Consider the following 22,477-nt stretch of genomic DNA (forward strand, 5'->3'; position numbering starts at 1 on the left):
GGGTAAACAAATTACTGTCGAGCAATTGATAGAATTGAGCATAGTTATGAGAATATCTAGGTATGATCATGTATATAGGCATCACGTCCGTGACAAGTAGACCGACTCCTGCCTGCATCTACTACTATTACTCCACACATCGACCGCTATCCAGCATGCATCTAGAGTATTAAGTTCATAACAACGGGGTAACGCTTTAAGCAAGATGACATGATGTAGAGGGATAAACTCATGCAATATGATATAAACCCCATCTTTTTATCCTCGATGGCAACAATACAATACATGTCGTTTTCCCTACTGTCACTGGGATCGAGCACCGCAAGATTGAACCCAAAGCTAAGCACTTCTCCCATTGCAAGAAATATCAATGTAGTAGGCCAAACCAAACTGATAATTCGAAGAGACTTGCAAAGCTAACCAATCATACATAAAAGAATTCAGAGAAGATTCAAATATTGTCCATAGATGATCTTGATCATAAACCCACAATTCATCGGATCTCGACAAACACACCGCAAAAGAAGATTACATCGAATAGATCTCCAAGAGAATCGAGGAGAACTTTGTATTGAGATCCAAAGAGAGAGAAGAAGCCATCTAGCTAATAACTATGGACCCGAAGGTCTAAGGTAAACTACTCACACATCATCGGAGAAGCTATGGTGTTGATGTAGAAGCCCTCCGTGATCAATGCCCCCTCCGACGGAGCGCCGGAAAAGGCCCCAAGATGGGATCTCACGGGTACAGAAGGTTGCGGCGGTGGAAATAGGGTTTTGGCTCCTCTGCTGATGGTTTAGGGGTACGTAGGTATATATAGGAGGAAGAAGTAGGTCGGTGGAGCCACGAGGGGCCCACGAGGGTGGAGGGCGCGCCCACGGGGGGTAGGCGCGCCCCCTGCCTCGTGGCTTCCTCGTTGGTTGCTTGACGTCCACTCCAAGTCCTCTGGATCACGTTTGTTCCGAAAATCACGTTCCCGAAGGTTTCATTCTGTTTGGACTCCGTTTGATATTCTTTTTCTGCAAAACACTGAAATAGGCAAAAAAAAAACAGCAATTTGGGCTGGGCCTCCGGTTAATAGGTTAGTCCCAAAAATAATATAAAAGTGTATAATAAAGCCCATTAATCATCCAAAACAGAATATATAATAGCATGGAACAATAAAAAATTATAGATACGTTGGAGACGTATCAAGCATCCCCAAGCTTAATTCCTGCTGGTCCTCGAGTAGGTAAATGATAAAAACAGAATTTTTGATGTGGAATCCTACCTAGCATATTTCTCAATCTAATTTTCTTTATTGTGGCATGAATGTTCAGATCCGAAAGATTCAAGATAAAAGTTTAATATTGACATAAAAATAATAATACTTCAAGCATACTAATCAAGCAATTATGTCTTCTCAAAATAACATAGCCAAAGAAAGCTCATCCCTACAAAATCATATAGTTTGGCCATGCTTCATTTTCGTCACACAAGAATGCTCTCATCTTGCACAACCCCGATGACAAGCCAAGCAATTGTTTCATACTTTAGTAATCTCAAACTTTTTTCAACTTTCACGCAATACATGAGCGTGAGCCATGGATATAGCAGTATGGGTGGAATAGGATATAATGATGGGGATTGTGTGGAGAAGACAAAAAAGGAGAAAGTCTCACATTGACGCAGCTAATCAAACGGGCTAGGGAGATGCCCATCAATTGATGTCAATGCAAGGAGTAGGGATTGCCATGCAATGGATGCACTAGAGCTATAAATGTATGAAAGCTCAACAAAAGAAACTAAGTGGGTGTGCATCCAACTTGCTTGCTCACGAAGACCTAGGACATTTGAGGAAGCCCATCGCTGGAATATACAAGCCAAGTTCTATAATGAAAAATTCCCACTAGTATATGAAAGTGACAAAACAAGAGACTCTCTATCATAAAGATCACGGTGCTACTTTGAAGCACAAGTGTGGAAAAAGGATAGTAGCATTGCCACTTTTTATTTTCTTTTTTTGGGCCTTCCCTTTTTTTATTTGGCCTTTTTTTGGGACAATGCTCTATGGATGATGATCATCACACTTCTATTTATTTACAACTCAATGATTATAACTCGATACTAGAACAAAATATGACTTTATATGAATGCCTCAGGCGGTGTACCGGGATATGCAACGAATCAAGAGTGACATGTATGAAAAATTATGCATGGTGGCTTTGCCACAAATATGATGTCAACTACATGATCATGCAAAGCAATATGACAATGATGAAGCCTGTCATAATAAACGGAGCGGTGGAAAGTTGCATGGCAATATATCTCGGAATGGCTATGGAAATGCCATGATAGGTAGGTATGGTGGTTGTTTTGAGGAAGATATAAGGAGGTTTATGTGTGATAGAGCGTATCATATCACAGGGTTCGGATGCACCGGCAAAGTTTGCACCAACTCTCAAGGTGAGAAAGGGAAATGCACGGTACCGAAGAGGCTAGCAATGATGGAAGGTTGAGAGTGCGTATAATCCATGGACTCAACATTAGTCATAAAGAACTCACATACTTATTGCAAAAATCTACAAGTCATCAAAAACCAAGCACTATGCGCATGCTCCTAGGGGGATAGATTGGTAGGAAAATACCATCGCTCGTCCCCGACCGCCACTCATAAGGATGACAATCAAAGAACACCTCATGTTTCAAATTTGTCACACAACGTTTACCATACGTGCATGCTACGGGACTTGCAAACTTCAACACAAGTATTTATCAAATTCACAACTACTCAACTAGCACGACTTTAATATCACTATCTCCATATCTCAAAACAATCATCAAGTATCAAACTTCTCCTAGTATTCAATGCACTCAATATGGAAGTTTTTATTATGCTCATCTTGGATGCCTATCGTATTAGGACTAATTTTATAATTAAAGCAATTTACCATGCTGTTTAAGACTCTCAAAATAATATAAGTGAAGCATGAGAGATCAATAATTTCTATAAAATATAACCACCACCGTGCTCTAAAAGATATAAGTGAAGCACTAGAGCAAAAACTATATAGCTCAAAAAATATAAGTGAAGCACATAGAGTATTCTAACAAATTCCGAATCATGTGTGTCTCTATCAAAAGGTGTGTACAGTAAGGATGATTGTGGTAAACTAAAAAGCAAAGACTCAAATCATACAAGACGCTCCAAGCAAAACACATATCATGTGGTAAATAAAAATATAGCTCCAAGTAAAGTTACCGATAGACGAAGAAGAAAGAGGGGATGCCTTCCGGGGCATCCCCAAGCTTAGGCTTTTGGTTGTCCTTGAATTTTACCTTGGGGTGCCTTGGGCATCCCCAAGCTTAGGCTCTTGCCAATCCTTGTTCCATAATCCATCAAATCTTTACCCAAAACTTGAAAACTTCACAACACAAAACTTAACAGAAAATCTCGTGAGCTCCGCTAGCGAAAGAAAACAAAACACCACTTCAAGGTACTGTAATGAACTCATTATTTATTATATTGGTGTTAAACCTACTGTATTCCAACTTCTCTATGGTTTATAAACTCTTTTACTAGCCATAGATTCATCAAAATAAGCAAACAACACACGAAAAACAGAATCTGTCAAAAACAGAACAATTTGTAGTAATCTGTAACTAACGTAAACTTCTGGAACTCCAAAAAATCTACGAAAATAGGACGACCTAGATATTTTTTTTATTGATATACTGCAATTGGAATCAGTATTTTATCACGTTCTGGTGATTTTAAACAATTGTTTTCGTGAGCAGAAAGTTTCTGGAATTTTCAGCAAGATCAAACAACTATCATCCAAGAAGATCCTATAGGTTTCACTTGGCACAAACACAATTAAAACATAAAAAACACATCTAACTAGAAGCTAGATGGATTATTTATTACTAAACAGAACCAAAAAGCAAAAAACTAAAATAAAATTGGGTTGCCTCCCAACAAGCGCTATCGTTTAACGACCCTAGCTAGGCATAAAAGCAAGGATATATCTAGGTATTGCCAACTTTGGTAGGCAATCCATAAGTGGCTCCCATAATAGATTCATAAGGTAATTTAATCTTCTTTCTAGGGAAGTGTTCCATGCCTTTCTTTAACGGAAATTGGAATCTAATATTCCCTTCCTTCATATCAATAATTGCACCAATCGTTCTAAGGAAAGGTCTACCAAGAATAATAGGACATGAAGGATTGCAATCTATATCAAGAACAATAAAATCAACGGGCACATAATTCCTATTTGCAACAATAAGAACATCATTAATTCTTCCCATAGGTTTCTTGATAGTGGAATCCGCAAGATGCAAGTTTAAAGAACAATCATCAAATTCACGGAAACCTAGCAAATCACACAAAGCATAGCATTCATGATCTTCAATTTTAATTTTAATTGTAGGTTCCCATTCATCATAAAGTTTTCTAGGGATAGAAACTTCCAACTTAAGTTTTTCTTCATAGGATTGCATAAAAGCATCAACGATATGTTTAGTGAAGGCTTTATTTTGACTATAAGCATGAGGAGAATTTAGCACGGATTGCAACAAGGAAATACAATCTATCAAAGAGCAATTATCATAATTAAATTCCTTGAAATCCAAAATAGTGGGTTCATTGTTATCTAAAGTTTTAACCTCTTCAGTCCCACTTTTAACAATTTTTGCATCAAGATCTAAAAACTCTGAATTTTTGGGACGCCTTCTAACTAAAGTTGACTCATCTCCAGTCCCATCATTATCAAGATTCATATTGCAAAACAAAGATTTAATAGGGGACACATCAATAACTTTTAGATCTTCATCTTTATTATCATAAAAACTAGAAGAACACGCCTTCACAAAACAATCTTTTTTAGCACGCATCCTAGCGGTTCTTTCCTTGCACTCATCAATGGAAATTCTCATGGCTTTGAGAGACTCATTGATATCATGCTTAGGTGGAATAGATCTAAGCTTCAAAGAATCAACATCAAGAGAAATTCTATCCACGTTCCTAGCCAATTCGTCAACTTTAAGCTATTTTTCTTCAAGCAAAGTATTGAAATTCTTTTGCGAATTCATAAACTCTTTAACACTAGTCTCAAAATTAGAGGGCAACTTATTAAAATTTCCATCAGAATTGTTGTAGGAATTAACAAAATTATTAGAGGAATTACTAGGATGCGGCCTAGAATTAAAGTTTCCTCTATAAGCGTTGTTACCAAAATTGTTCCTACCAACAAAATTCACATCCATAGATTCATTATTATTCTTAATCAAAGTAGACAAAGGCATATCATTAGGATCAGAAGAAACACTCTTATAGCAAACAATTTCATAAGTTCATCCATCTTTCCACTCAAAGCATTAATTTCTTCAATTGCATGCACCTTTTTACTAGTAGATCTTTCAGTGTGCCATTGAGAATAATTAACCATAATATTATCTAGGAGTTTAGTAGCTTCTCCTAAAGTGATTTCCATAAAAGTGCCTCCCGCGGCCGAATCTAAAAGATTTCTATAAGCAAAATTCAATCCGGCATAATTTTTTTGTATAATCATCCATAAATTCAAACCATGAGTAGGGCAATTACGTATCATTAATTTCATTCTCTCCCAAGCTTGTGCAACATGTTCATGATCAAGTTGCTTAAAATTCATAATATTGTTTCTAAGAGAGATGATCTTAGCGGGAGGAAAATACTTAGAGATAAAAGCATCTTTGCACTTATTCCAAGAATCAATACTATTTTTAGGCAAAGACGAAAACCAAGTTTTAGCACGATCTCTAAGAGAAAAGGGAAATAGCTTCAATTTGACAAATATCATTGTCCACATCTTTCTTCTTTTGCATATCGCACAAATCAACAAAGCTATTTAGATGGGTAGCGGCATCTTCACTAGGAAGGCCAGCGAATTGATCTTTCATGACAAGATTCAACAAAGCAGCATTAATTTCACAAGATTCAACTTCGATAAGAGGAGCAATCGGGGTACTAAGAAAATCATTGTTGTTGGTATTGGGAAAGTCACACAATTTAGTATTATCTTGAGCCATCGTGACAAGTAGGCAATCCAACACACGAGCAAACAAGAAGCGAGCGGAAAAGAGGCGAACAGAAAAGAGGGTGAATAAAACGGCAAGGGTGAAGTGGGGGAGAGGAAAACGAGAGGCAACACTACAAAAAAATACACTTCCGTGATGATACGTGTTTGTCACAGTAGGTCACGTTTTCTGTCATGCATGTACATCCATGACAAATTTATGACAGAATCAAGATAGTCATACCTGTGCTGTCGTAGAAGTGTTCCATGACATTACCAAAATTATCATCACGGAAGTGTCCACTTCCATGACGATAAATCGCGCGTCACAGAAGTGCTTTCGTCAAGGGTGACCGACACGTGGCATCCACCGTAACGGAACGCCGTTAAGCTATCGGGTCCGGTTTTGGATCCGATAACCCGTTAATAGCCCCGACCAATGGGGATTTTCCACGTGTAAAATCATCATTGGCTGGAGGAAACACGTGTCGGCTCACCGTTGGGACAGATGTCATCCAATCATTGGACCCAAAGCGCCTATGATACGTCGACACGTGGCACGGCCCAACAGAGGCCCATATAGGTTAAAAAGGCCGGTCCAGTCAAAGGCCCGTAGTACTTACCCAGGTACTAGTGGGCCAGCCCAATAACGACCTGCTTAATAAAGGCCCATTTACGGCCCGAAGCCAGATCTGGCCCGTTAATTGTTCGCCGAATATTTGGGCCCATTTACGGCCCGAAGCCAGATCTGGCCCATTAATTGTTCGCCGAATATTTGGGCCCAATTACAGCCCAGTGACTTTCGGCCTGTTAGAGGCCCGATGTAGACATGGGCCCATTTCAGCCCGGTGTGACTTTTGGCCTGGGAATGGCCCATGCTGCCCATGGGCCATATATGGTCCAACGGGACATTGGGCCCACTAACGGCCCGTGATAAGGGTGGCAACAGTTAAGCCCAACGTGACTTTGGGCCTGTTAAAGGCCTGTCGCATAATTCGGCCAGTTGATGTCTGTACTAAGCTTTCGGCCTCTTAAAGGCCCATGATATCAGTGGGCCAACTAAGGTCCAAGATATGTTTCGGCCTGGTAACTGCCCGTGATATAACTGGGCCCAAAAAGGCCCGGTCTACATTTCAGCCTGCTGAAGGCCCGTCGACGGCTAGTGAAAATTGAGGCCCAATATGCATTTCGGCCTGCTAAAGGCCCATGGTTTCATCTGGGCCGTAACAGGCCAATACAATATTCAGTCTGTTAATGGCCCAACGCTACCTGGGCCAAACTAAGCGCTGGGTCCACAAAAGGCCCAACTAAAACATAGGTCGGTGTAAGTTGTGGGCCTCGCGCAAAGTGTGAAGGCCCCAATCATTCAGGCCCAAGAAAGATGCAGGCCGGCCCAATTGTGGCCCACTAAACACCAGGCCCGTTAGAGGCGAATGTTTCGGCCCGGTCGACTACATCTGATTTTTTTCAGATAGCGAATGATGGCAGTAACTAGTAGGAAATAAGAACAAACCTACTCTATACAATAAAGAAATTACGGCATAGTAACTAAGAATAAACCTACACTATACAATAAAGGATTTATGGTATATTACATCCACTGGGCATCGAAGTTCGCCACTAGTGATCATAAAGCGCAACGAAGAAGCAGATTACAAAAACTGGGCACCATTGCAGTGTAACAAAATAATACTGAACCGAGACCACTTCCAAGACAGTTCAAGAAAGGTTAGCCTTGCGCGGGAACTGTTGCGCAAGCTGCTGAGCAAGGCTGTGAGACCGGCCTAGCATGTCGGTCATAGCTTCCAGGTGTAGCTGTTTAGCGATGAGGTTCTCATTGGTGTTCTCCGCGATCTTTCTTAGAGATAGGACTTCAAGTCGAAGTTGAGTTGCAGAATGCCTTTCTGCTAGAACTTGGGACTGAAGAAGTCGAACTGATTCAGACAACGAATTCTGTGAGCTTGTCTGACTGCTAGTCTCAAGTAACTTGAACACTGCATCAAGACAAGACTTTGGGGTTGTCTCGCTATATTCAAGATGTTTTGCCTTCTTTGCTGCAATATATGTTGGGTTTGTCGCATAGCCTTCAGCAGACTTGTGCATGCCATCAGGCATATCACCCTGAAACAAAGCAGAGAGATGACAGGTTTTGCACGTGTATAAACAAAGATGATAACTGTGCTGTCAATTCCATCCAATTTCAAATTAGAAAATAAAGAGTAAGTTCAAAATATCAATAGCATAATTTGGCATTGTTCATAATGCGGGGAGCTTCACCACACTGCTGGATTACCATGTCAACTTAACAAGCATAGATGAAGGGCAAAGAAAATCATTGTATCTATTTTGGTTAATGTGCATGGCATGTTGTTCATATCACCAGCCACATCAGTAAGATAAAACAGGAGATGACAAGGTGCAAACGTGGGCTGCTTCACCACACACTGGATTATAGATCCACAAAAACAAGCATACATATAGGGAGTATTGAGTAATGTGCATGGTATGAATAAGGAATTTGGTTTTACAAGTAAAACTTAGAACTTACGGTTTTGCGAACATGCATTTTGGTAGAAACAGCAAACTAAACAGCAGTAAACGATAGGGAGTATGAGAAAATTAAACAGCAGTTGAGGATAAAGGCTTTAGAAGGACTGACTTACATTAACAGTTAACACCGGCGTTATAATGCCCTTCTCCATGTCAAGGGAAGGATAACTCAAGAATTTCAGCACAGAATCTTCTTCATAAGCATTGCCTGTACTCTACATTTTGTAGAGAGTAATTATAGATATGATAATACTGGAAGGGATAGAGGATAATGAAGATAAGATGCAGATTGATGCTACATAATCAACTACCAATCCCTGGAAGTACAAGCATTACAGGACAAAATGTACTGACAAGAGCAATGGGCTACATTTCTGCACTGGCATTGTCTGTGTATTCTACTTTTTGGTAAGATTAAATATAGATCTGATCTTTTTTAGTAAATGGTGGGCGAGGGAGATAAGATGCAGAATGCTACACAATGAACCAATCCCTCTTCCCATAATACAAGAGTGTTTTGAACACTGGTGTACTGTACAAAACGTTCTTATATTATGGGACGGAGGGAGTAGCTGTTAATGTAAGTACAGTGATAGACGACGTTCAGTCCTTACAAGAGGACTGTAGAGCTAAACCTCTTCAAAAGCATTGGGTTGATTCTAAATTTATGTAAGAGTCCATACGGATCTTATAATGTCCACCAAATGGACGATAACGAGGCTAACATGTGCAGTGATGCTACATAATCAAACAGCTATGAAAGTAAGTATGGTCATACATGGCAAGAGGTACTCACAAGAGCAATGCAGTGTGCAGTATAGTTGCGAGATTCTGTGGTTCCTTGAGAACGAATGTTCTTCTGCTAACAGTTTTCGTACAAGTGAGACGTTAAGACAAATGCAGAAATGTAGTTCAAATTGTGATGTGATATCATAGATAGTACCTTACGCTGCAGCCGAGACCAATGTGTAACAAGATTATTCCAGTCACCGTCGGATAAATGTAGCACCGGAGACTTTACAGAAATTTCGTTTAGAGGCTTGCCATCGAAGTGCGCTTGCCTCAGGTAGGAACGATACTTCATCAACGAGTGCTTGAAAAGCGCAACCAACCCTTGCTCGTCTTCACAATCCAGTTTGGTCCTCGCCTATTTAAAAGAATGAAATCTTGTGTCTTCTGTCAGCAGAAACATATGCAGTAATGACCATGAATAACATTAGTACATTACTTACGCGTAAGTTGCGGAGGAAGACTGGAAATTGTTCTGTGTCTGCGGTATAATCTTTCCATGAAAGAAAGATGCGCACAAAGTTCCTGACAACAATATAAGCTTTGTCTTCTAAACTGGGAAGAAATGGAACATGGGTCCTATTTGCTGCAATTGGGGCTCTCTCTGGTTCGAAAAGGGATTTGGCAACTGGATTTGGTGTACTCTTTGCTGGAATGGGGGTTTTGCGTCGTAGAGTTGGTGCTATGTCAACTGGCATAATCATAATGTTTGCTGCAGTTGGGGTCTGCGGAGTTGGGGCATCAGAAATGACCAGTGTGTAGTAGGGCTAGAGTCTGCTAGAGTTGGGGTGTTTTGTGGGTCAGGTGATATTGCAACTACACCTAATGGGCTATTTGATTTATCAGGTGCCACTACCTTTTCCAAATACTTTGCTTGTGCTCCTCCACGATCAGCAATCACCCTCTTCCTTTTGAACGTCTGGTACACAAGAACAACATTTGAATGGATAAATATGGTATGATGACAGATGGAATATGTACTGAAAATGGATAGGCAGGCCGTATTCACATACACGATGTGTAAACTAAGCTGATGGCAGTTCAACAAAGTAGAAGCAATGCAAAGCATCAGTTGCAAGATATGTGCGACAAATATAACATTGGAAAGTTAGAGCAAGCACCTTGATGGGTGAATAAGATAGGGCATCTTCCTCTGACTCCTCCACTAGGGAGCTACATTGACTTAGGTCTCCCTCTAGCTCAGAATCACTGTTAGGATCATATTCTGAGCATGAATCTGTAGGTGGAGAGCGTTTGCATTGCATTGCATCTAGACTTGATTTCAGTCCCTTAATGCCAAGTTTGACAGCCATGGCATTGTTCTGCTTTATTCTTTTGATGCGCGCAAGCTCATAATCATTATGATGCTGTTCAGAATTTGAGATTCATGAAAACATAAAAAGTAGTCAGATTATCTATGGAATGCATTGCGGATTCAACTCGAAGAGTGTCTCCCTATAAACCCCTGCATATGCAAAGTTCACCCCCAACCATGCTGACCAGACCACACACTGAAATACAAACCCCTTATGTCTCTATAACAGGCAGACACACATTTCAAAACTGAAGTAGGAACATTAGAATCATATGAAATTCGTATTTGAACAAATAAACTAAGGAATTATGAGTGGCATAATGTTTAGGTTCAAGGGTGGAGTGTTGGTAGTGCGACACAAAGCAAGTAGGCAGATTGTATTCCATGTAAAAGATTGAAGCCTATGTAAAAGCTGGAAATGACACTTTCTTTCTATACAATGCAGTGTTCGTTGCCCACATGATGGAAGAGATCACATAGAGAAATACTATTCACTCATGTCTACGGTTGCAGTATTTAGAAACAGGGTGGTCCACCCTAAAAGAATATTGACAACAAATATGACAAGGCAAGCATAGATGTAGTGAATCAATCATTTACTTGTGAGCTCACTAGGACAAGTATGCAGAATTGTACTGCAGTAAGAGACCGTCCAAAATATGAATCAAGAAGTTTGTCTAGCACTTATTGTTTGCAACTAATCGACGTGAATAATTGGATATTATATCGAATGAGTAAGAAAGACAAGTAAAATTTTCAACAAACCTGGCTTGTAGTAGTAATCTGGGTCAATGTCACTACGATCAACAATCCAAAATGACTAGTGTCTGTTCCTAGGGCCGGAATTTTGAAAACCCTGTGAACTTTACAGGTACTAAAGATTACCGAAATACATCTGAACCATTAAGTGTAGGTAGCACTGAGCACACAACAAACCCTAATGACAGTCCTGCCTAATGAGTAATGAATCAATTAGAAAATGGGTGATGAGGAGTGGCTGCTGAGTGTTGAGGACTTATCTTAGGATAAATCGGGTTAGCTTAGTGGGTGCTGCACGCCTGAGCCCTGAACGGACTGGGAAGGTAGGCACGGCGGCGCACCCGGGCAGCGGTGACGCTGTTGGGCGAGCGGCTCCTGACCTCCTGTTAGTCCGGCGTCTCGTCCTAGAGTCATGCCATCCGGGGACGGCAAGTCGCCGGCGAGGCAGGCGGCTGGGGGCGAGTAGAGATCGGAAGCGCGCAGCAGAACATAGGGGAATCGGGGCCTGGGACGACCCAAAATCCCAGGGTGGGCCGGCCCACCGTGGGCACCCTGTAGAGATACACACCCGAGCGGCGAACATGCATTTTCGAAACTAATTTAGGAACATCAAGCTGACCAATTAAACGAATCTGTTTTAATAATATCATATTAGTATTTGAACAACTAAGCTTGTTTAGCTTGATGGGTCGAGCAGTGCTATTATGACACGAAGCACGTATTCTGACCGTATAGTGATCATAAAAGGGGGAAACCGGAGAAATTATATTTAGCAGCCATTGTTTGCTTTGAACTAAGAACTAAATTCTAAGAGCTAAAAAGAAAGTAGAGTAACCAAGTTAAGATCTATTTTCTGGTTGAGATAAAAAAGTTGAGGAGATATGAAGTACCACCTCTCTTGCGGCGCCGTGTAGGCGGGGGTGCGATGGCTGTCGGTGGCGTTGAAGCAGATCTGCGACGTTAGACGGGTGCATCGGGGGATAAGTCCCGTTGCGGTGGAAGAGAAGGTCGTGTGAGCGGCCCCGGCAAAGAGGACGACGGCGCCGATGAAGCGAGAGGACGTGATGCAAGGCTCTTGGTCCGTCGCCGTGGATGAGAAACGTCTATCTCTAGCAGTGGATGACACGGTCTTGGTAGGCGCTCCGGCATGGTGGAGGACGGTGGCGATGGATGTGGTGGAGGACGGTGGCGATGGATGTGGTGGAGGACGGCGTCGATGGATGGGGTGGCGGACGGAGGCTGGTGTGGGGATGGTGTTCTAGCGCGGACGGTGTATGAATGGGAAAATGGAGGGAGAGGTACGGGGAACCATGTTTTTGGGACGCGCCTGTCTGAAATATGGGAAAGTTACGAACTTAGCCCCCGTTTAAAATTTGGACGTCTCGTCGGTTGGGGATACGACGGTAATCTCGCATCTCGCCAATATTTTCCCAAAGCGATTTCGGGCGAGGAGAGGGTGGTTGGCGCCCATGGTTGGCGCCCACGGTGTATGAACGGGGCTGACAGGTAGGGCGGTTGTGTCACGTCTGAGTGAAGTTACAAACCTGCCCCTACTGAAAATATTTGCCTACATCGATTTCGGCCGAGTCGAGTTTGTTTTGCCGCCCACCGTGTATGAATGGGGAAATGGAGGGAGAAACAGAGGTCTTTCGGACGAGATTGAATCAAATGTGTTTTGCCGCCCATGTTTGGCGCCCACCGTGTTGGAATGGGCTCAGAGGCGGTCGTGTCACGTCTTATTGAAGTTACTATCCTACCCCTATTTAGAGCAGTGGAAATCGGGCCGATGGACTGTCCGTGTAATGGGTAGACAGTAATTTCCATCTCCCAAACACTTGGCTTCGGGCAGCCGACGTGGGAGTGGACATTTTGCCGCTTCTTTCGAATTTTGGGACAATAAGCATCCACGTTTACCCTGGCAACTAAATTCGAATCCACTTTGTATTCCTATACGAATCTTTATAAATCATTCTATGTGTTTTTATATATCTTCAAAAGGACGACAAAGATGTATTCTACTGTCATATATGAATATGGTTTACAAATGCCGATACTCAAATTCAGAAGCTAGAATCCAGTTTAAAGTGAATTCGAATATTTGGAACACTTCATGTCCAACTCAAATGTCACACGCAGCATAATGTGTACTCCCATTTAGATATGTACACAAGCGATGTACCAAGATTCAAATACCGAGTGAATCAACCAAGAATGTACAGAACTAACAGACATATAAACACTTATAGAGTATATGGATCAATAATATCAACTAACATACATAAGCCAGGCCGCTGTACTTTTCTTTGCTACAACAACATCCTTTTTTTAGCCAAGCTACTACAGCATCTTGGCCCTTTCCGATGCGTGCCACTTATGGTCCATCTATACTACTATTATTGCTGAATGCACATTCAGCCCGATTGGCATATTTGTAGGTCTGGCACAGCAATCAAAATGAAATGTCTCCGAGTCTTATCAATTAATACAGACTTGTGCTCAAATAAAATTACAAACTAAAAAACAAAAAAAACAATTATTACATGATCTCTAAAACAAATGGTTTGATTGATTACATGAACAAACAACACAAAGGTTATTCAACGATGAAAAGAACATTTCACCTATGATTTACCAAGTGGGAATTTAATTTCCTTTTTTCCTTCAGGACCTTAACAATGTGGTCAGTTCAGCTTGCTTCGTTTTGAAATCCACCAAATATTTAATGGTTGTATTGAGTACTTCTACTGATTGTGCTGTTTGCTTCCTCAACATGTCAGCTTCATCTCTAAGTGCAAAAGCAGAATCTCTTTCTACCACTAGTTTAGCCTCTAGAGCATCAGCAGTTGGCAATTCATAATGCACGATTGGGCCGGTGCCACTGCTGTGGGATGATACAATGTCCATGGGGACCTCGCTCTTTGATCTTGGGCTAACCTGTTTTGCCATTAAAGTTCCAATTGGATTCAGAAAAGTTGAAGTTAGCAAAACATCTCAACTACGAGTTATAACAGCAAACCAGTTAAACAAACAAGGAATTAAAGAGTTTCAATTCGATGCTGAAAAGTTGTTGTTAACATCATTGTAACCCGTTGTTGCAGCAGCAAAGCAGTTAAACAAACAAGTAGCTATTTAAATTCAGGCAAACAGGTAATTCTTAACAGTAAGTATCAAACACATAGATAGGTGCAGTCTATAATAGGATTAACAGGCTGTGACATTATGTAATCAGTAGCAAACTAAATTAAGCCAAGCAACGTAATTGAACAATTTTGCAATAAGTGGCTAACTAAAATTCCGAGAAGCAGGTAACTGAACTTACGCTAGTTCTTTGTACAGGCACACTGCAACTTCTTTTTTGCTTACAAGGTTGTACGAAGGAGTCCATGGCATCAATTGCTTGGATACGCAGTCCCAATACTTCTTTCTTCCCACACTGCATTGGTAAGTTGAATGGTTAATCTGCTAAGATGGTGCGTCCTTGATATGTTATATGAGGACGTGTAGTCAGACTAGTTGTAGCCACACACATCACACTGGCTTTTACTGTATATTTCAAGTGATTACTTTTGGCATATCGAGATCTAAGCAATCTACAATAGGATGAAAAGACTGGCATCCTTCACATTATTGGCAAACTCAGTTCATAGAAACAAGCAATTCAACCATTCTGTGAGTAAATCAAAAGCGCCACTGGAATATTTTTCACTACCCCTATCATACACGCAAAAAGGGGCGTCGCCACCATAGGGGCTAGTATGGGCGGCCGCCTCGGGTGGCTCGAAAGTGTGCACCTAGTTTGAGTCATCCAGGTTGGCCCAGGCTAGTTTTGTTCGTCCCAACGCACGAGCAGGCAATGTAAAAAAAGAAGAAAAACGTTTCAATTTGGATAGGCCAATAACATAAGTGCAAGGCAGGCCCTATAGCAGGCTCGCGGTCCAAACGAGCGCCTCCCATATCGATCGACAGCAGGAAAAATCCCAATTCATCCGCTCTAGCCTCCAGTCTAGTTTGCTCCTAACCTAGCCGCCGCTGGACAGACCGAGACAACACTTCCTCGCGCCCTCGTTGGAGGGCGGTCGCCGGGCTTCAAGCGAACGGAAGGACAAGAAGATGAAGATCCAACCATGGGTGTAGACTGCGTGGGAGGCAGCGGCGGCAGCACGTGCATGGCATCGAGCTTGCGCAAACGGACAGTCGCAGCTTGCAAGAGTAGCATGCGCAACGAGCAGGTACATCACATCCCTGATTATATCTAATTCAACTCTTCAATTTCTGGCCAATAGTTAAACCTGACGGTGTTGTAAAACTGCTTGTATGTAGGGAATCTATGAGAAAATGAAACCAATTTCTACTTATTTTATAACTCCCCCAATCAATACTGAACTGACTGAATCTGATGTATCTAATCAAGTTTCCGGTGCAAACATCCAAGCTCATGTTGTTCTTGAGCCTGAAGTGTCTAATGAACAGACGGCTAATGAAGGATTTGATGCAAACATTTTACATGCTCCTGGTGATGAACATATAGTGTCTAATGAGGCATCTAATGCAAGCATTTTACAAGCTCCCATTGAAGGATTTAGTGTCTAATGATGATCTGCTATGTTGAGAGAGACATAGAGATTTGCAGGCATTGATGACAAGCAAATTATAGTGCATTTTCATGGCTTGAGGAAACGTCGAGTCCATCTACCAGAAAGTCCCTGTATCATGACAACGTAGCATAAATACTTTTCTAATCTGTTGTTTGAAACTATTGGCATACTTGTGCAGGATAGATATATTGATATGCAGTTTGCACACTGGTTATAGGTGCAATTACACTTCGATATTTTCAGCTAGAGAACGAATAATTCAAGCAGGTACAGACCATGTTTGTAGTCCTTGTACACCATGTTGCATTTTGTGTTTTTTGGTGCTTGCATCATTTAGTGTTTATAATCTGAACTACTTTGGATCATTAGTTGGTTTTCAAAGTGCATGTAGCTTCACATTTCTCAAGTTATGTTGATTTCCGGAGTGCAAGTGCCTTTGTATTTTTTTAAGTTAAATGTTCGCCCCTGGTAACTTGAATTCGTGGATCCGCCACTGCACACAAATCATACACGAATGCCAGTACGAATTAAATGAAATGCAGGGACTTACGCTAGCTCGTTGTACAGGCTCACTGCAGCTCTGCTTGCGCTTGGGATGTTCCATGTACAAGTCCATGTTACCACTTGCTGGGATGTGCAGGCCTTGTGCTCCTTGCATCCCCCTCTGCATTTTTGACACGGCGAATGGCTGATCAAATAAGAGGAATCGACCTTGCTGTTGTACCAGAGGACAAATACTTACAAGGTTATACGGGTGTGCAGGATGTGTACCAGATCCCATAGCGCCGTCATGCTTCGCTAAAAAATGGATTTGCATGTTTCAGATGATATCTCCAGAAGAAATAAGAGTTAAAGTCAGAGTTGGATAGGCGTGTAAGCTAAGAGAGCAGTGAAAGGATATCCAAACATCGTCGGAACAGTGCACAAGGGAGTGATGTGTGGATACCTAGTTCGGGCCAGCGTTTGGGCATGCTTGCCTAGCTAGAGTGCGGGTCACTTCAGAGCCGTTGAGGGTGATGCGCTGGCATTGGCTGTCCGCGCACGGATGCAGATCTTGAGTGGCAGCGGAGCGCTACGATGCGGTGGATGAGACCGTTGGTGAAGCCCCAACGGCCTTGGGGGGCGGAGGCGCGACGATGTGCTCGGTGAAGTAGCCCCGGTGAGCTGGGAGACGGCGTCGGTGAAGCGCACCTGATGCGGTGGAAGTCGGTGTTTGTGAGGCACGTCGGTTGCGGCGGCCGACGTTGTCGGTGGACCACCCGGTGCGATGGACGAGGGCGTAGATGAGGTAGCTCCGGTGCGGTGGTGAAGCGCGACCGTCGTCTTCGTCGTCGTCGTCCGGCACAGAGGTGGGGAAAGAGACGAAACGAGGGGCGATTCGAACTTTGCTTGGCTTGGCGGCGAATTAGGGATTTGAGCAATCTGGGTGCAGAAGGGGACGGTGGAGAAGGGAGATTTTGCAGGGCTGGAATTGGGGCCGCCAGATATTTCAATCCGAAACATGGAAGCGCGAACTTATTTTGTTGTCGTCCTTTTTTTGGGGGGGAGGGGGGAGTGAGGGAGGGGGTGGGTGGCTGGGTGCTACGCGTCCGTCCGACACACGCAACCACCACAACACGACCCTAGTGCGCCTACATTTGAGAATGCAAACGAATCTTCTTTCATTTGCAAACGAATCTGTATGCATTACCATGCCCGTGTTTTCCTTGCAATAATTAGTCATTCAAAACGAGATACTATAAATTAATTAATGAGGAGTTATTTGAAAAAAACAAAACGGTATCCACGCTAACGTGGATTAGACTGTGTGTCACATAATTAGTTATTTGAATTAGAGTGTGTGTCACATAGTGATCTCCAATTCTAACGTGGATTTCGCATTTTACTGTATCCACGCTACTTTTTTAATACAAATTCATATGTATATGATGAACACCATGGTAGTGAGAAAACTTTTGGATGGATTCAAGATATGACCTACAAAATAGCACAACAAATCGAGTCAATGTCAACTTTTCGAAACCTAGTATGGCACGAATTCGAAATAATTACCCATATGCATGGTCCTCAGTTCAAATCTTACAATGTACACCGAATTGAAACATCGATATTAAGTCTCGTACTATCTACATTCAAATGTTGTTTTTAGCCCCCCCCGGCACACACGCTACATACTTCCTGTATCGGTCAATCTTGCTCTCCTAACCACCTTAGGAAGCTATCGGTTTCCAACACACATCCATTCTTTCTCTCCATGTTTCGATCTCTAACTCTCTCAACTACACAACCCCCCTTTTCCACTTTGTTACGAAATGTATTTACCTCACACACCCGCCATTGCACCCCATGCCGAGCTCTCTCTCCCCCCTCTCCCTCTCACCCTCTCGTGCTAAATACATGCATTGCCTATCTAGCCCCCAACCTCTTGTGCGCACGCACGCACGTTGTCTATCTAGGTCACTCCCTCGAGACTGTCTCACTCTTTCTTCCGCACGGCGGGCCACACTCGCTCAATCTTGCTCTCGTTATCTGAGTCTCATTTAACCTCGTTTTCTTTCACACATAAATGATATATCTCCCTGTTCGGGCCTCGATCGACATACTCTATACTCTCTCACACAGATTGTCTATCTAGGTCAGTCCATCGAGGCCGCCCCCACTCTTTCGACCTCATGGCGGGCCACGCTCTCTCTCTCTCTCTCTCTCTCTCTCTCTTTGTATGTCTCGATTGACCTCGCTCTTTCTCGGACAAAAGCCATATATCACCATGTTTGAGCCCAATTCGACTTATTCACATTGTATACTCTCTCATGCACATTGTCTATCTAGGTCACCCTCTCCAACCCGTCTCACTCTTTCGATCGCACGACGACCCTATGTGATCGATCGACCTTGCTTCCTCCCACGCACAAAATATATCTACATGTCTGTGACTGGATCATCTCTCAAGCTCTATCTTACATCCCTCACCCTTGCCAAAAGCTCAATCGGACAATATCTCTCCAGAGCATATATATTTGTTCCATGAATGTCGGACCACACTCACTTTGTCTCTCTATCTATATGTCTCTCGATTGACCTCGCTTTCTCACGCCGTATCTCCCACACATTGAAGCTACCTCTCCATCCCTCACAAAGGCGGAGCTATTTACATTGCGAGGGGCACTCCAACCTTGGATTAATTTGTGTAGGCATTTATTCCGGTCGGTTTAGATTATATTTTCGTAGCATTCGGCCCACAACTACTCGAAACACCGCTGCAACCCCCGCAACTCCTCTAGTTGATTTTCCTCTGGCTCAGTCATTGCTCTCTCGCACGTCCTTTCTCGCCTTCAACGTCGCACCACGGTATTATTGCAAAAAACTCTGTTGTTCTCTTTAATTATTATAAATAAGCTACCAAACTACACACCGATAGTCCACTTGGAATGGAACAAATTTGAACCCACAAATTAAAGTGCTACAAACTACACACCGAGGGGCCCACATGTCATGAAACAAATTTGGACCCATATACAAATTAAAAAATCAAGGACGAGGATCGAACATGCGACCAGGGCCTTCAAGCCGCACGTCAATAGGCAACATACGTAGAACAACAATGTTTGTTGTACCTCCCTTTGTTCACATAATGTTTTTATATTACCACAACCTATTTAATTGATAACATGTAATATTATTTTTAGTACTATTCGCCTTCACTTACTGGTGGGTTCCATGTGTGCTCTCTCTCCCCTCCCCTTCTGCGTTTAGACGCACGGGCAAACACGAAGAACTCGCGGGCGATGTTGCTGTTGACCATATCTGGACGCATTCATAAGTTACGGCACCAGTTTCACGTGCTAGCAGCACTAGTCAGTGTGTACGTGCAATGTACGTTAATTTGGAAGTATATTAAGTGCATGCGGATATTAAGTTGGATATTATTTGCGTGTTATTATGTGATTAACACTATTTTTGGCATGAAATTAACTGCACGCTAAACGTGTTGAGCGCTCGACATTGAAGCAGTCTAGGTCATTGGATGACAAGGAATACGTGTGGCTTGATGACGTTTTATATTTAATTTGATACGGATCTAGCAGAACATTCAATCGATCAAACCATAGATTTCGTTCAATCTGACTCCAACTTTAAATTATACGACGATCGATCTAAAATAAACGGAAATGATAAACGTTCGGATTTTAAGCATGGCAATCCGAACGTTTTTCATGGCAAATTTAGATTACGCGGCGGCGGCGGCGGCATCTTGCGGTGGGAAGCGGCTCCTCTGCCGTGCTCTGTGTGTCGTCGGGCCACTGTTCGACGGCGACGGCGGCGTCTTGCGCCGTTGTTGGCGTACTCCTGGACGTTGGCCCTAGCTTCAAGGAAGGCCACAATGTTCTGGACTTCGGTCTCCAGGAGCGAGTCAACTGGCGGGAGGAGGCGACTGGCGTTGGTGCAAGGAAGCGGTCGATGGGCGACCATCCATGCCGCTGAGGGGGGCACTGGCACCCACGCGGGGACATGCGCTGTCAACGGTGCGGCGGAGACATTCGTGTGCACGGGCATCGGCACGGGCACGCATGTCAGTGCACGCGCAGGCCCTGGCAGGTGCACGGGCACTGGTACGGGCGTGCGCGTCAGTGCACGCGCAGGCGCATGCGCTGGCAGGTGCACGGGCGCGTGAAAGTCGGCGAGGACCTCGTGGAACCCCGTGGCATCAAGCTCGGTGACAATGTGCGGCTCCCAGCCCATCAATGCCACGGGGATGGGCGTTGGCGCAGTCGGGGCGACGGGAGCCAGAACGGGAGCGGGGATAGGCGCGACGTCTTCCCGCAAGGCCAGTTCAAGGTCGTCCCAAAGCGCCTTATGTTCTTGAGACTCCGGTTGGGTGTCTTCCTGAGGAAACTGGAAGACTAAGGGCAGACCATCGTGATGCGGCATGGCATACATTTAGGTCAGGCTGGTTGGAGGTAGACGATAGGAGAATCGGAGAGGAAGAGAGAAGATTGTAGCGATACCGGCCAGTGCGGGGTTGATTTTAAACTGCGGCGCCGACGAATTAAAAGTGGGAGCAGTTGGGATGAAGGTGGGCGGCGGAGCCTGGTCAAAGGGCTCGCCTCCCGGTGAGCCTGCACAGCGGTCTGCTCGCACGCCTCCCTGTCAGCCGGCGCAGCGGTCTGCTCGCACACCTCCCGTCGACTCACACGCTTGTTCGGACGGCACCTGCCGATGAGAAGCGGGACTCGTGGCGGCACGTAAACGCCCACTATTTCAATAGTGAAAGCATTCACATTAACATGACAGGTCTTTATTCCAAAATACCTTGGCTCTTCATTTGTGCAACTTGTCATAAGCAGCTTGTCTCAAATTAAAGAAAAAAATTACGAAGTAATATTTGTGCCATATCACGTGACCATGCTCAGTTTCAAGAATTTATGGTCACTTTTGGATTTTCTGAAATTTAAGATCCAGGATTCGAAACAATATCATAACCTGCATCATGCAATAAATTTTCAAGCCATACATCTGTCCTGTTGTATTTCTTAAGAAAGGATTTGGTCAAACATTTTGCTTAGTTAGACTTCAGACAAGTTATATATGTAGAGCAAAAGGATAATCCCTCCGTACCAGTGCATTGCCTGATATATTAACTCAAGTACTAGGCACGAACAAACGGGCTCAATTATGTGCTCATCCTGGTGTAGTAGTAGTACTACTAGGCAATGCAGTTGACGGGTGACCTTGGCGAGCGGCGACCGAGGGAATTGAACCGTGCTCGGCACGGTAGGTAACGTTGTCTAGTTACTTTTTTTGAACACAACGTTGTCTAGTTACTAAAGCATCCCTCCGTTGTTCATCGGTAGTCATTATGGACCGGGGACATGAGGGGAATTCTAGGGCTGGAATTCTGGCCGCCAGATATTTCGACTCGAAACACGGAGGCTCGACTGGTTGGGGTTGCCTAATGTGCGTACCACGCACGCCACCAGAAGGACACGCGCCCGGTTTTTTTATTTTTTATTTTTTATTTAGGATCAACACGAGCCAAGGTCTGGCTGGTACGCCGTTGGGTCCTACCATTCGAGAATACGAAAGGAACCTTTTAAGTTGCCGAACGAATCTATGTGTATTACAATGCCCGTATTTTCCTTGCAAATACTAATCTCAACGTGGTAATTGATTTATGACGAGTTGTTGAATTAGAGTGAGTTTGTGATATAGTGATCTCAACGTGGATTTCACATTTCATGGTATCCCTGCTAAGTTTTTTCAATAATGCAAATGGGAACTTACACCACACACACAACACACAAACAACAATCCAATAAGTATAGTGCATCTATTTTTCCAAACCATGCATGTATGACACGAATTCAAAAATACTCCTTCTGTTCCTAAATATTAGTCTTTTAGAGATTCCAACAAGCGACTACATACGGAGCAAA

This window comes from Triticum aestivum, chromosome 3D, assembly GCF_018294505.1.
Source record: "Triticum aestivum cultivar Chinese Spring chromosome 3D, IWGSC CS RefSeq v2.1, whole genome shotgun sequence".
NCBI lineage: Eukaryota > Viridiplantae > Streptophyta > Magnoliopsida > Poales > Poaceae > Triticum > Triticum aestivum.